General features: G+C 48.8%; 1 protein-coding gene across 1 annotated transcript in view; it reads right to left on the bottom strand.

Annotated features, from left to right (window-relative positions):
• Sema6d (semaphorin 6D) overlaps nucleotides 1–13,138 on the bottom strand; it is a 55,060-nt gene extending 41,922 nt beyond the window's left edge. The window contains exon 1 of the mRNA XM_042687700.1: nucleotides 13,066–13,138. The gene's annotated coding sequence lies outside the window, so the exon portion shown is untranslated. The remainder of the gene's footprint in view (nucleotides 1–13,065) is intronic.
• Between the last annotated feature and the right edge of the window lie 606 nt (nucleotides 13,139–13,744).

Below are 13,744 nucleotides of genomic sequence, written 5' to 3'. Positions count from 1 at the left end.
CCACCTCCCACTCCCATCTAGGACAACTCAAGTGGTTCTGTTCCATGCCTAACACCACGTCACACTCCAGACTACATCAGATGACATTATCCTATTGAAAAAGATGAAGGGAAGTCTTTCAGGGGGGCAGGGGAGGGCTGGTCTGAAGATCTGGTAGATTATCACCAGGTTGAGTATTAGTTTTATTAGAAACATGAATATACTACCTCAAATATACTACCTCAGGGCGAGACCAAAAGGCAGAAAAGACCATGGAAAATATTCAAGGCTTTGATGACTTTGTTGAGCCAAATAATCAATCAACCTTGGAGACAGTGTATCTGATTTAACAGGGTCTTAATTGTCTTAACAATTTTGAATGGGTCTTTCCATTATTTTCAGTCTAAAACTTCCCAACGACAGAAAACCCAATGTGACTGAGCACCGCATAGTGTTCTGGGAACTGAGGAGGCCAATTCCCATGCATTATCTCCAATTGATTTTACATCTCTTTGAGAATACACTCTCCATTTTACAGAAGAGGCGGCGAAGTCTCAGAGAAACCAGTGGAGTATCTCACTTCTCACATCCATTAAGAAGAAAGCACAGGATTCTAACCTAAGTCTGACTTCAAAGACTCTATGTGAGTGTGAGTCCTATATTTTCACGAGCTTTGCAAGTGTACACACTGACCGATGGGAAGGTGCTATCTATGTAGTATAAGCACTGATCTTTTTTTTTTTTTGCAACCAAATCAATCAACAAATCAACCAATCAGCATTAGCTCCTGCTGTGAGCGTAGTTCTCTTTACTCATCATGAGTGTGATAGTCCAGCTTAGTTCCTATAGCTAGCTGGTAACTACAGGTGGCGTGCGCATTAAATACTTATCAACACGTACAGGAGCCAGGCCTACTAAGGGTGTTATAAGAGAGATGTGTCTGAAAATATGAACTGGAAGTTTCTCAGAACGAATGACCTGTAAGTTCTAGTCAAGCACGGTGCTTCGTAGAATGGTAAAATCTCACGCCATTCTGACCCGTGTCGTCCCGTGTCTCTGGGTTGTGAATCATCTATTTGTCCAAGGACCCGTGCTGTCCACTTCCCCCACTATCCGTCACTTAGTAGGCATCTCAATTTCCTGACAACTGAGGCAGTATCACGGTGCTCGTGTGTAAGAAGCTCTGTCTTTTACTGAAGAATGGCCCAAGGTATAGGAAGAGTAATGTCAGCAATTCAGATATACCAAAGCGAAAGCAAAAAGTGCCATCTTTAAGTGAAATGGTAAAAGTACAATACAAGAAGGTACTTGGGAAAGACCACATCTGTATTCCCTTTTTACAGTATATGTTATAATGGCTCTATTTCGTTATCACTTTTGTTAAATCTCTTGTGTTCTAATTTGGAAATTAAGCATCACTGTAGAGATTTGCGCATAGCAAATACACAATTTCTATTGACTTCTTTGTTCTCTGAAACATCAGATATCCACTGCAGAGTTTGGAGCAAATTCTTATCCAGGGTCTACTGTACTCAAGCAAGATGGTAAATTTGTTTTGTGGGGCCTACCACACACCCTCCGTTTTTCAGAGAAGATTTTGCACGTCGATAAAGGCATCCTTTTTTTCTTCCTGACTTTGGACGCAAGCCTACAGATTTCTGCAAGACAAGCTCCAACAGCCACGACCAGTAAGTTCCATTTGGCTCTGTCTTCTGAAACTCCTCTGTCCTTCCGGCGCTCCGTGCTCAATGGGGGATGGCTCTGCAGGGACACGGCTGAAAGCCGCCGAGATTGTGCAGTAGGAACACATCAGCTCCTCAGAGCTGTGCCACGTGCAATTACTGCAAAGTGAAAATATTATCTATGTATTTCTGAAAATTGAGTCTCACAACTATATTAGCAGCAATGAAGTTTAAGTGATCCCGAAAGAAAAGGGCAAAGTATTGTAAAAGGCAAGTGGTAGTCATCATACATTTGAGACGTTGGAAAATCTGCATGTCTGTTCCGTTGTACGGCGGGAGATGGCTACATCCACATGTGTGGTGTAGATTCTCTTTTTTTTTTTTTGCTGGTTCAAAGCCAGCCTGGGCAGGAAAGTCCATGAGACTCTTATCTCCAATAAACCATTGAGAAAAAGACAGAAGTGGTGCTGTGACTCAAGTGATAGAGCACTAGCCTTGAACAAAAGAAGCTCAGAGTCTGTGCCCAGGCCCCGGGTTCAAGCCCCAGGCCTGGCAACAAGTAAAAATAAATACATAAATAATCTTATTACAAGAACCTTGGAGGTAGTGCGGATTCTCTCTGCAGCCCATGCTGAGCTCACTTCATGCCAAAGATAATACCAGAACCACCAAGGCCCTGGTCTGTCTACGCATGCTGAGGACGGCTACATTTTCACACTCCCAACAAATTTCCCTTGACAGGCTTTTTGATGACAAGTACACATTTTGAACTTCAAACTCCTATTAACCTCTGATACTAGCCCAGTCTGTACTGGAGAGCAGAGAGGGACAGAGAAATGGGGAATGGGGAAGGAGAGGCCTCTGATAACTTTCTACCATTCTTTTGGAGACCTAGCAGAATGAAGGTCCTGAGATAGTCCCTGACCCCCGAGGACATTGGAGCCTCGCTAGCTGCAGACATCTGGGCCAGCAGCACATGCTCAGGAAACCTATTCCAACTGGTCAAGAGACGGTGCCAGAAGCAGCAAATGCAGGGACAGTATCCTGTACCAGCTTTGTTTAGTCCCTCTTTGCTGAACTGACAGTGTATCAGAACTCTAGAAGTGGCACTCTGGTTCTCAAAATGCTCCTTGTTCATTGAGACCCCACAGAAAGCCAGACGGGCTTACGGAATCGTGCGGAATCAGGTAGATATGATCTACCCGTGGGGAAACCGAATGGATGTGTGTGTAGTGTGCTTAGCACAGAGCAAGACATGAAGATCAACAGGGGTAATATCTGTATTGCTGCTACCTCGATTATTCCTAAAATCACCCAGCTTATCATTCCAAAAGCAACAGAATTCCCCTCTCCAACTACCTCCTATGGTTTTATTGTTTCCTTTGCAGATTAAATTGCATAGGTGTTATGTTGTGTGGTTGAGATCAGGGACTTGAGGTCAGGCGTGGGCATGCATGAACTCTGACTCAGTTACCATATGCTTCTAGCAAGTACGGGGATAGGCAGAGTGACATGCCTAAACCCAAGGCGTTCATGCCAAACCCCTGGAACCTGTGGATAGATCTATCACCTATGATGACATCGGAGATGCCTGTGACATGAAATAAAAAGCCTTGAATGAGGTGAGCCTCGAGTCCTCACAAAGATCCTTCACTATGGAAGCAGGAGGCAGAAGAGTCAAAGAAGACATAATTTAAAAAGCACAGGTTGGAGTTAGGAGATGGCTGGTTTGGGAGAGAGAAGCAAAGACAGCTTCTAGAAGGTGGAAAGGAGAGAGGGTAGAGAATTCTCTGGTATTACCCCCAGAAAGATTTCTGGACTTGTGGCTTCTAGAACTGCAAAGTAATACAGCTGAACTGTTTCGGGTTACTAAATGTAATAGTCATCTTGCTATAACACATACCCCCTACTTATGTGTCCTTTCCTAGAAAATGGGAATTAAAAAGCCAAATGTGCCCCCCCCCCCCCAGCAAAGATCAATTCAGGAGGGAGCATTGTACAAGGGAATGTAAGCAAACTGCTTCGCTGCGTGACGCAGATTAAGAATTCAATAAAGGCTCAGTCATTACGCACAGGTTATCATCACATAGAGCATAAATTTATATACCGCTGATTACAATAAACAGTGATTCCATAAAGTATACTTCATTATGCCATAATAATACCTTACGCTGGAGCCGCACTTAGCTGGCGTTTATGAAGCACTTTCGTTCATCGCCTTATTTGCTGCTCATGATGGTTGCGCGGGTGGAGCGGGGCAGCTGCAGGTGGGGGCCGTTGGTGGTCCTGGGTCCCTGTCGGCTGGCCGTGGCTGGACCGCTTCCACAGTGAGACCGCTCCCGGTCTCGCTGTGCTACGTGGAAGCGCACACACGGTACGTGGAAGCGCACGCAAGGTACGTGGAAGCTGCCGGGGAACTTGCTGCCTGGACCCCCAAGCTCCCACCCTTCCACGTGTGGCCCCAATACTCTCTCTAATACGGCTGATCAGTTGTGCAACGCATAGGGGGAGCATTCCATCCTGACCAGAAGCAGGCAATCACCTTAGGCCCTCAAGCGTGACGTCTGATTCCCCTTATCTCAGTTTATCATTACATCAAAAAAATAATAATAACTGTTGATATGAATACTGGCCTAGGTCTCCATGTAGGAAAGAATACAGGCCAGTCGGCAGAAATACGCGAGCGCCCTTTTCCTTTGTCATTTCTGTTCACTAGGGAGAGCTTCTGCAAACGGTGTTAAGACCTCTTTAGCTCTTCTCTGAGCTAGCTGAGGCCTCTTGGGCTCAGAATACCTCTCTCTGAGCTGCAGGCAAGAGGGTCTCAGGTGCGCACGGGCGGCCGGCCGGCCTTCGTGTCTCATCTGACACTGTGCTTGATGGGAATCTGCGTTTAGACAGGGTGAGGCCGGCAGCCTGTGGGCTCACTGCTGTGCCTGGTGCTCTGCTACACACCAAGGGGGGGAAGAGGGCAGGATGGACAAGGGACGCGTGTTCCCTGGACCCCTGGTGGTAGGGTTCTGAGAATCTGCACTTGAACAGACTGGGATGAACTGGAACTCTCTGGGGACCGCTGGTAGAGACCAGAGAGGTGGGAGATGGGGGGTTTAGAAGTGACTTTCCCATGGCACTCTTTTAAGTTTTACCAATCCAGGTTGCCTCCTGGAACCCAATAGAGAACGGGGAGCCAGGTATCTGACATCATTCTCCAACAGCTGATATCTGGGCTGGTGGGAATCCTCCTCTGAGCCCTGAGGCCGGGGCTGCCAATCCCAGGCTCATCCAGACCTCCCACCGCATTCCCTTCTCCAGCACGGGGAACCTGCAGCCACCACGCCTCGGCTGAGCGAGGAGGCAGCTGCCAGGGACCCGGCTGCGGGGTCTATGAAATCAGTGAAGGTAAAGTGATCAGACCACACGTGGAAGGTCAGCACGGAAGAAGGGCTGAAAGCCTGGGCTCTGGAGCCCAGCTGCATTTATTTTTACTTAACAGACAGTGAGCCATGTATTTATAACACTCGTCGTATGCCAAGCATATTGTAAGTGCTCTTCAAATATTAATTCATTTATGTCTCACAACCTCTCTTGGAGATGGGGTACGACTGCCACTGTCCTCCGTTTACAAGGTAAAACAGGCTCAGAAAAGTTAAATCATTTGCTGAAGATCACGCCGCTTACTAGTCAGGTGGCTAGGATTCAAAAGCGTTTGCACAGTTTGTGGTCTTGCTTTTGTGTTTGTGTTGATACTGGGGCTTGAACTCAGGGCCTGGGCACTATCTGTTTGCTTTTTCACTTAAGGCTGGCGCTCTACCACTTGAGCCACAGATCCACTTCTGGCTTTTTTTTTTTTTTGGTGGTTAATTGGTGATAAGAACGTCACAGACTTCCCTGCCTGGGCTGGCTTCGAACCATGACACTCAGATCTCAGCCTCCTGAGTAGCTCAAATTACAGATGTGAGCCCACCGGCCCCAGGTTTTATGTTCACTGTTCTTAACCACCTCTCAGGGATTCCAGTCCCTGGGTTCCACTACTCACTAGGCTTGTTGATCCTGGGAAAATTATCCTCTCTCGTGCCTCAGTTTCCTTCTGTGTAAAATGAATATATTACTCAATAGCGGCACCCTTCTCCAAGAATGCTGATCAAAGGATTTAATACATTGACTTACAGAGTGTCCGGGCACACAGTAAGGCCTCTTCATTGCGCTAGCTTTCAGCAGCGAGTAGTCTTAACATTCTCCAGGGTGGAATAAGGATTAAATTAGATGACATATTTAAAGTGCTAGGCACAGTGCCACACGGTAAGCACACGGTAAGTGCTAGCTGTTATTATTAGTCTAGCTGAGCCAGGCCAGTTTATTTTAGGTCCCGTCTGCAGGCCACGGCACTCTCTTCACAGGGGAAGGCAGCTTGCCCTTCACGTCAACAAGCCACTGGGTAGAAGCCAGACCAATTACTAGACTAAACAGGTTCTCTGTTTTCTGCCACCGGAATATTCCTGAAAAGTTCTCTGGATTGAATGTGTTTAATGCTTCGTTCTTTTTCCCTATTGACCTGTAGTTTCTGATTGATCTTTAATTGGAAGTGATATTTCTGACGGAACATTCTTCTGTAAGACTGGCCTGTCTGATAACCATTAACTTATACAAGACTTCATTCAATACACCACGGAAAACTGAACCATCCAAGCAAGTCTTGGCAAAGCAACTGACTTAACCGTTCCCTAATTCGACTGTTTTCGTTTTACTTTTCCCTTTACTATGTTTTCTAATAAGCACACCTCCATGGTGGAACTTCTGGACTTTCAGAAGTTTACTCCCTCCATGACTAAACTGTGTGTTGATTATACTGTTAAGTTAACCAAAGGGTTAATGCTGGCTAGGAAACACTTCCTTTACAGGAGCTGAGCATAGGTAGTGGGGGAAGGGGGAGGGGAGAGGAAGAGGAGAGCATTGTGGAAATCAGAAACATTGGAAGCTGATCATGATAGATGAGTTTATCCTGAAATCTCAGGACCACAAGAAGGATCTTCAGGGATGGAGTTTTCCAAGAGCGTTTTCGAAGTCGTTTTCCCTCTGTTAGGAAAAGAGTCCCAACCCATTGCAACTCACTAGCCATGATTGGCTACGTACGCTTGCAGCATAATAAAAAGTAACTCGGTTAACACGCTTATTCAATAATATGCTGCACGTTTACGTACTATGGGCAAATTCCTCTGCCCACTTTCAAGGACCTGAGCGACAGCTCAGGGCCGCTGCCGTCGCAGTATCCCCCACCGCGCTCCTTCCCTCTTCCCAGCTCCACGCCCACCACCCCCTTAAGTTATGCGTTTTGACACAGTCTCTATCTGCAATCTTTTCCAGTCAGAGAAGAAAGAAAAGAAGAAGCCAATGACGTCACAACCTCCCAGGGAGGCTCTGCTACTGGATTCTGTGGGAGAATGGTCTTGCAGACAGGGTGATTTCAGGCAAACCATGGTCGGCAGCTGATGTAGGAGGTTTTAGCTCTGATCACGGAGCAATCTACTGAATTGCCACAAGATTGATCCCCTTCATTCTGATGGCTTAAGCTGTGGGGCCATCTGCTGAATGGCTAAGGACGGCAGCCGAGACGCTCCATCCTTCTCTGCAGATTGCATAGCAAACTGCTTTGGCCTACCTGAAATGCGACTCTGTGTGGTAGGTACAGACTCCTCGTAGATAACTGATCTACCCACACCCCCAACGCCACAGGGCCTTTGCCTAAGCTGTTCTCTATGCCTGGAATGCCTCCCCGCCCCCCCCCCCCCACCACCCTTCTCTGTCCACCTGTCCAAATCCTACCTAGTTCAAGGACCAGCTCAAGTGTCAGCAGCTCCACAAAGCCTCCCCCTGCCCACCCTGGCCAGAAATAACCTCTCACTCCTCTCGGTTTCCAACAATCTGGGTGGTATCTCCTCTGGCACTTAAAGCATGGGCAGTGTTATTGTGGCTCTTTGTTTATTTCATCTTCCCTTTATCACTCAGTGAGACTCTCCAGCGCTGACACTGGCTCATGGTCCTCTCTCAGCCCTTCCTGCCAGTAAGAGGAGCTACTCAGAAGCAGTGGACCGAATAAATGTGTGTGCCAGCAATGGTAAGAACAGAAATGACAATTCTCTCATCTTCCTTCTTTTCCTTCTATATCTTTCAAAGCTATCTTTTTCTTGATCCACCAATTTTCCCAGGGGGAGGTGTGGGAACGTATGAATGATAGATGATCAATGAAGACAGCTGTACAGACCAAGAACAGCTTCCAGTGCTGCTTTTACTAACAAGTGAGGTATGAGACCCAGGTCAGAGCACAGAGTTCCCAGCTTGCTGCAGACTACTAGTATTCCTATACGGTAGGGCTTGGCCAAGTCTTGACTATTTTAAGTACAGACTCCAGTAATAGGCTAAGTAATTGCAGGCCTTCCTAAGGTCTTATTATACACACACTGACATACTGAACTTTTAAAACCCATATTTCCTCCCTGTAACTATATGTTGAAAACCTAAAATTTCAGCATTATGTGTAGCGGTGATGTGTATTTAGTTTTCTTTTTTTCCCCTCCTTCCCATAGAAATCCTGAATTAAAAAAAAAACAAATAAAAAGCATAACAACACACACACACAATAAGTTAATGCATGGGTGAGAATTACTCAACAATATGACGGATCAGACAGGTAAAATGACTCTTCTGCAGCCATCTGCAGGAATCATGTGGGTAAATACACCTCGGGCATACATCTTCCACCCTGGGGCTGCTAAGTGCTCCAACCGTTGTAACTTTGCCTTTGTAACCCTAAGTACTCCTGGGAAATGAGACAGAAACATAATGGATCCTCACAGGCTAACATCAGGGAAACGAGTATCAATCCCGTAGACACAGGAGCACTTTTTGGAGGCGAGTGACCGATACTGCCATTTGTCCTATGCTGGAATATTCTTAGGAAAGCTTAACATGGAGAAAAAGAGTGGGAGAAGATACATTTGCAAAGACATTTGACAAGAAGGACATGTCATAATTATTCACTCAATAGGAATAAAAATGCAAGAAAAACGACCGTGTGATTTCGTGTTGAAAGAAAGGTTCTGATGGAAGAGTAGATCCACACTGGCAATATTTCTTTCAGTATAAAAATTTCCCCTAAAAATGTGACTCTTATATTGAAAAAGAAATGTCAGGAATATCACAGGCATAGAAGATTGCATCGTGGTCTTTGTTCACAGAAGCAATTCACCCGAGTGATCAAAACGTGGGCTGAGATGCTGGGGGATCTGAGTTCAAATTATCTGACTCCGTTACCTCCTCATTACGTGAACTGGAAGAAAATGGCAAGGATTTGGTCCTCTGTTTCTTTTTTTGGTAAGGCAATAGTAACAATAACAGAGCCTACTTCGTGTGGATGTTTGGGGGTTGATGATATAAATAATGAAAAACACTGTATTACGGCGTGTATAATTTCAGAAGCCCACTATACTTGCTGTGAGGATGTACACTTGGTGGTATTTCCTCTCCCTCCTCTCTCCTCGGCTTTCTCCACCATCATCACCCTGCTCTTCCCTCTTCCTCCCACATGTTTTGGAACTGACTGCATTCACAAATGTTAGGAAACTCCCAGACATGACACAGTTTCCTCCCTTTTGCATGTCAAAGAATTTGTCAGTATTTCAAGTTAGACACACAAAAGGGAAAGGCATCCACCTAACTCTTTTTCACGAGCAACGGTTCTTTGCAAATGGGCATCTCGCTTGGAAGCAACGGGAAACAACCATCCTTATTTAAGATTTAGGTGTGTCCATTCTTTGTGAAAAACGGATGAAGCAGAAACACAATCAGTTCACCAATAAACTACACTGGTCACCTTCTGCCTTACTTGAGAGCCTAGAGTAAAAGCTACTTCCTTTCTTCCTTTTTCAAACAATGAACTCAATAGATAGGAGCGGGGTGTGAATGGCTCGGGTTCATTCTGTAACTCTGGCAGTTGCATCTTCTCAAGCCTAAAGAACCTTTGCTGTGATCATGTATGGTTGGGGCAAACTCTGTGAAGTGGAAGACGCCTTTATAAGCCAGCAGGGCTTGAAGGCCAGTGCCCTTCTAGAGATGGACAGGGAAGGGGCCTGGCACCGGTTGAAAAACAATGGAAACTTCCCGTTCTGGGTGTTAACTTTAGTTACCACAGCCAGACAATGCTGCCAGTGGTGTGGAAGAAAAAACTGCTGTAGCCAGCTGTGCTGTTCACAGTCGGATGGATTCTGTGTAGCTCCAAATGGTGACGGAGCCAGCAGCCTGTTGTAGCCAAGGACAGGATGATGGATGGTCTACATACTAGGTCCAAGTGGAGAGAATGGCAGAAGTTCACTTCAGGGTTGTTAAAATGCTAATCTGGGTGAGTTAACAAAGGCCTGAAGGAAAAGTTTCTGAAGTAAGTACGTGTCATGGGGTATCTTTGCGGAGTGCTGACTGACGGGACCCATGGCCTTGGTTAACTTTACAGCTGTTTTTTCAAAGTGAGAAACTTTGGTTGTTTTCCTGGTGGGAGAAATGGAAACAGCTTTCATGATCCACGTGGCTGTCACTGTCTCCAGCGTCTAACGAGGAAAGCTGTACTCAGTTGACAGCCCCTCAAATGAAAAGTGTCATGGTCTACTTAATATAGTTATGCAATCTTATTTTCTCTATGTGGTTCAGGACTAAACCAAAAACATCCTTTTCCCCTCCCAACTAGATGATGTTCACAAAATAATCTGCGTCCTAGAACATTTAACACTAAGTCTCTATTCACCTAAGCCACAGATGATGCCGTCTCCCCCGGTATTGACAGATCTGATACATACGTGGCCTATAGTAAGAGAACATTATATTGCTCATTTATGTTAAGGCCCAACCCCTGCCAGTATTTGATGTAGACAATCTTGCTTTAAAATCTTTAGGCTAAAAGAACATGCTCAAAAAGAAAGGCACATATTTACATTCCTTCTTCTCTTTTTTTCCCTCTCTTTTCTCCCTTCCTTCCTTTCTTTTCTTGTATATGTGTGTGCTGTACTGAGGCTTGAACTCAAGCCCTGGGTCCTGTCCCTTATTTTTTTTCCCCTCAAGGCTAGTGCTCTATCACTTGAGTCACACCTTCACTTCCAGATTTTTGGTGGTTAAAACTGTAAGAGTCCTAAGGGACTTCCTTCACAGGACTTGCAATGGCTTTTGAACCTGGAGGTCTAGATCTCAGCCTCCAGAGTAGCTAGGATTACAGGCGTGAGCCACGAGAACCAGGCTCTTTTTATTTTTGCTAAAGTTGCATGAACAGGAACATGTCTCCTGATAGATCAGCTTTTTGCAAATGACAAACACTCAGTAAACACTGTTTGGCCTTACCCCTACTGCCTCTTGCTTCCTGTAAAAATGAATGTGGAATATACAGTCTTAAAGTCTATTAATCGAGATAAAAGACAATATTTTATCCAGCAATATGCTACAGAAGGGGCTTACCTCCTACGGTTATACTAATAATGGTTAGGCATTCAGCCAGGCTCTTAGTGCTGCATAACGGCATCAGATGGGTGAAAAATGACCCTGTTTCAGATGCATTTTTCACTCTTTCTATCTTGGTGAAACTCAAACACAAGAACAATGACTAAGCTAATTACCATGGTTCATTATGATGGAGCAGCCAGAAGTGAAAACTTATCCTTCTGTGCACTCTGTGGATTCATAACTGTCCGGAACAGTGACAGGCAGCTTTGCAAATCCAAGCTCTGATTCCTGGTCGCTTGCCTGTGGTCTTTTCAAGGGATGCAAAGAAACCCCACACAGGAGGAAGAGGCTGGCTTCCCCCACTTACTAGAGAGAGCCTTCTTGCACAACCGAGCGCATGAACTGAAGTCCTCTGGGGTTTCTGAGTTGCCTTCACTGGAAGGTCTGACAGGCTCATGTCACAGCCATAGTTCCAATCCACCAAACCAGGGGTGATATCACCAGATGGTATTATTAGAGGGTACCAAAAAAAAAAAGTGGGCACAGTGCCCATAGATCTAAATCAAACTCAAGTCAACCAGCTGTCTGGTGATGAGAAAATTTACAATACTCCTGGCACATACGTGTTTCTCAAAACAAAACAAAAACCCCCAAAAGTTATTTACGTAGTGATTCCTGCGAGACGTGAGACCACGCTGGAGGCTCTTACCACGTATGCACCCGTGGAAGATGCGGCTCTGCTACACCACACACTCGGGTGGGCAAGCAATGCAACTTGTCTTTCTGGGAGCAGATTCTAGACACCCAACCAAAAACACAGATACTGACTAGCAAAACAAAAACCAACACTCAGCTAAGGCTGAGCTATCATTTGTTGATGGTAACATGTTTACGTTCCTTGAGATGCTGGACCCAAATCTTAGAGCTTATCTGGCAATTTCTATTTATCTAAGTCAGAGTAAATGTTTGTGTGAAGCCTGGGGGCCTGCCGCTCGCTCACTGCCTGGAACACACTACACACGACTCCATGTCCCAACTTAGATACCTCAGAAGAGGGGTGTGCGTGTGTGTGAATAATCCCCCATCAGCACCGACTGTCTTACACCTCCAAAAGGACAGTGAACCCTCCCTCCCCACCCCTGGCTGGGAGCAGATTTCACCACAGCACAAGAGAGAAACCTTGGCATTTTTTTTTCTCCCTTCAGTCTTTCTCCTACTCTGAGGAACAGGGACGGAAAGCCAGCCTTGAAAGGAACCGAAAAGATTCCACTTTATCAGACAGACAGACAGACAGATGGGGGGCGGAGGGGCATCACCATAGACCGCACTGCGTTCCACTGACAATCCCGAGTGGCCAAAAGTTTTGCGGGGCGAGGGGGAAATCAATCACCCCGCAGATGTATTGTATTTTCCCACCCAAGTAACCGGAAATGCCCGGCTCCGTCTTGTTTTTGGGGTGCAGGGGCCGCAGTGGCGGCGGAAAGCCAAGGTCCAAGGGCCGCCTGCGCCGGGGACGGGGACGGGGACGGCCGGGGCTCCCTCGCGAGGGAGCTGGGCGCGGCGGGGTGCGGGGCGTCCCAGGGTCAGCGGCGGGGTGCGGGCGCCCGCCCGGGGCGCGGCGGGGTGCGGGCGCCCGGGGCGGCGGGGTGCGGGCGCCCGGGGCGGCGGGGTGCGGGGCGTGGGGGGGAGGGCTCCCCATCCCTGGCTGTCATCGCTGCCCAGCCCCCCCCCCCATGACACTTAGTATCAAGTTCAGCGGTTCCAACCCGCGGCGGGCGCCGGTGGTGCGGGGCCCAGGGGCGGGCGCTGCCCCCGGGTCTCGGGTCCCCCACCGCCCGCGTCCTGCGGGGCGCAGACCCGGGGCCGGGCACCACCAGCGCCCCCCGCCAGCCGGAGGTGGGGACGGGGGGGGGGGGGATAAAAGTTTCCCTACCTGGGTCGTCAGCGTGGCCCTGCGGGGCGGCCCGCGGCTCCGGGCCGGCGCGGGGCTCGTGCGGGGCCGACTCGTCCTTCCCGGTCTCCAGCGTCTCCCGCGCGCAGCCCCGGCCGCCCGGCGGCGGGGACCCCGGCCTCCCCTCGCGCGTCTCCAGCCGCAGAACAAAGCGGGCAAAGTTGCGGGGCAGAGGGGGCCCGGGAGGGGCAGCGGGGCGCGGGGCGGCGCGCGGGTGGGAAGGGGCGGTGGGCAGCGGGGCTGCCGGTCGCCCGGCCCCGGGGCTCAGGGGGAGGCGGGAAGGGGGCGGCCCGGCCCCGCCCCTCCGCGCCCCGCCCCGGGCGCGGCCCCGCCCCTGCCCCCCCCCCCCCCCCGCCCCGAGCAGTGACAGCGCCGCCGCCGCCGCCGCCGCCTAGGGTTCTAGTCCCGGCCTGGAGCGCGCGCGCGCGCGCGGGGCTCTGTCGGCTTCGGGGCGCGCGCGGCGCCGCCGCCACCCCGGCCGCCCCGCCGCGCGCGGGGAGCGCAGGCTGGCAGCAAACTTTTCCTGGCTCCCCTCGCCCGGCCGGGGCTGGGGTTTTCACCTGATGCCCGAGGGGGGGGGCGGCGGGGAGCGGGGGTCCGCGCGGCCATCGCCCCGGCTCGGGCTCCGAACCCCCAGCTCCGCAGCGAACTGTCAAGAAGC

The sequence above is a fragment of the Dipodomys spectabilis genome, unplaced genomic scaffold, assembly GCF_019054845.1.
Source record: "Dipodomys spectabilis isolate Male_0828 unplaced genomic scaffold, ASM1905484v1 ptg000108l, whole genome shotgun sequence".
NCBI lineage: Eukaryota > Metazoa > Chordata > Mammalia > Rodentia > Heteromyidae > Dipodomys > Dipodomys spectabilis.
Note: the sequence above shows the minus strand (reverse complement) of the source record. Positions and strands in the feature narration are given on the sequence as shown.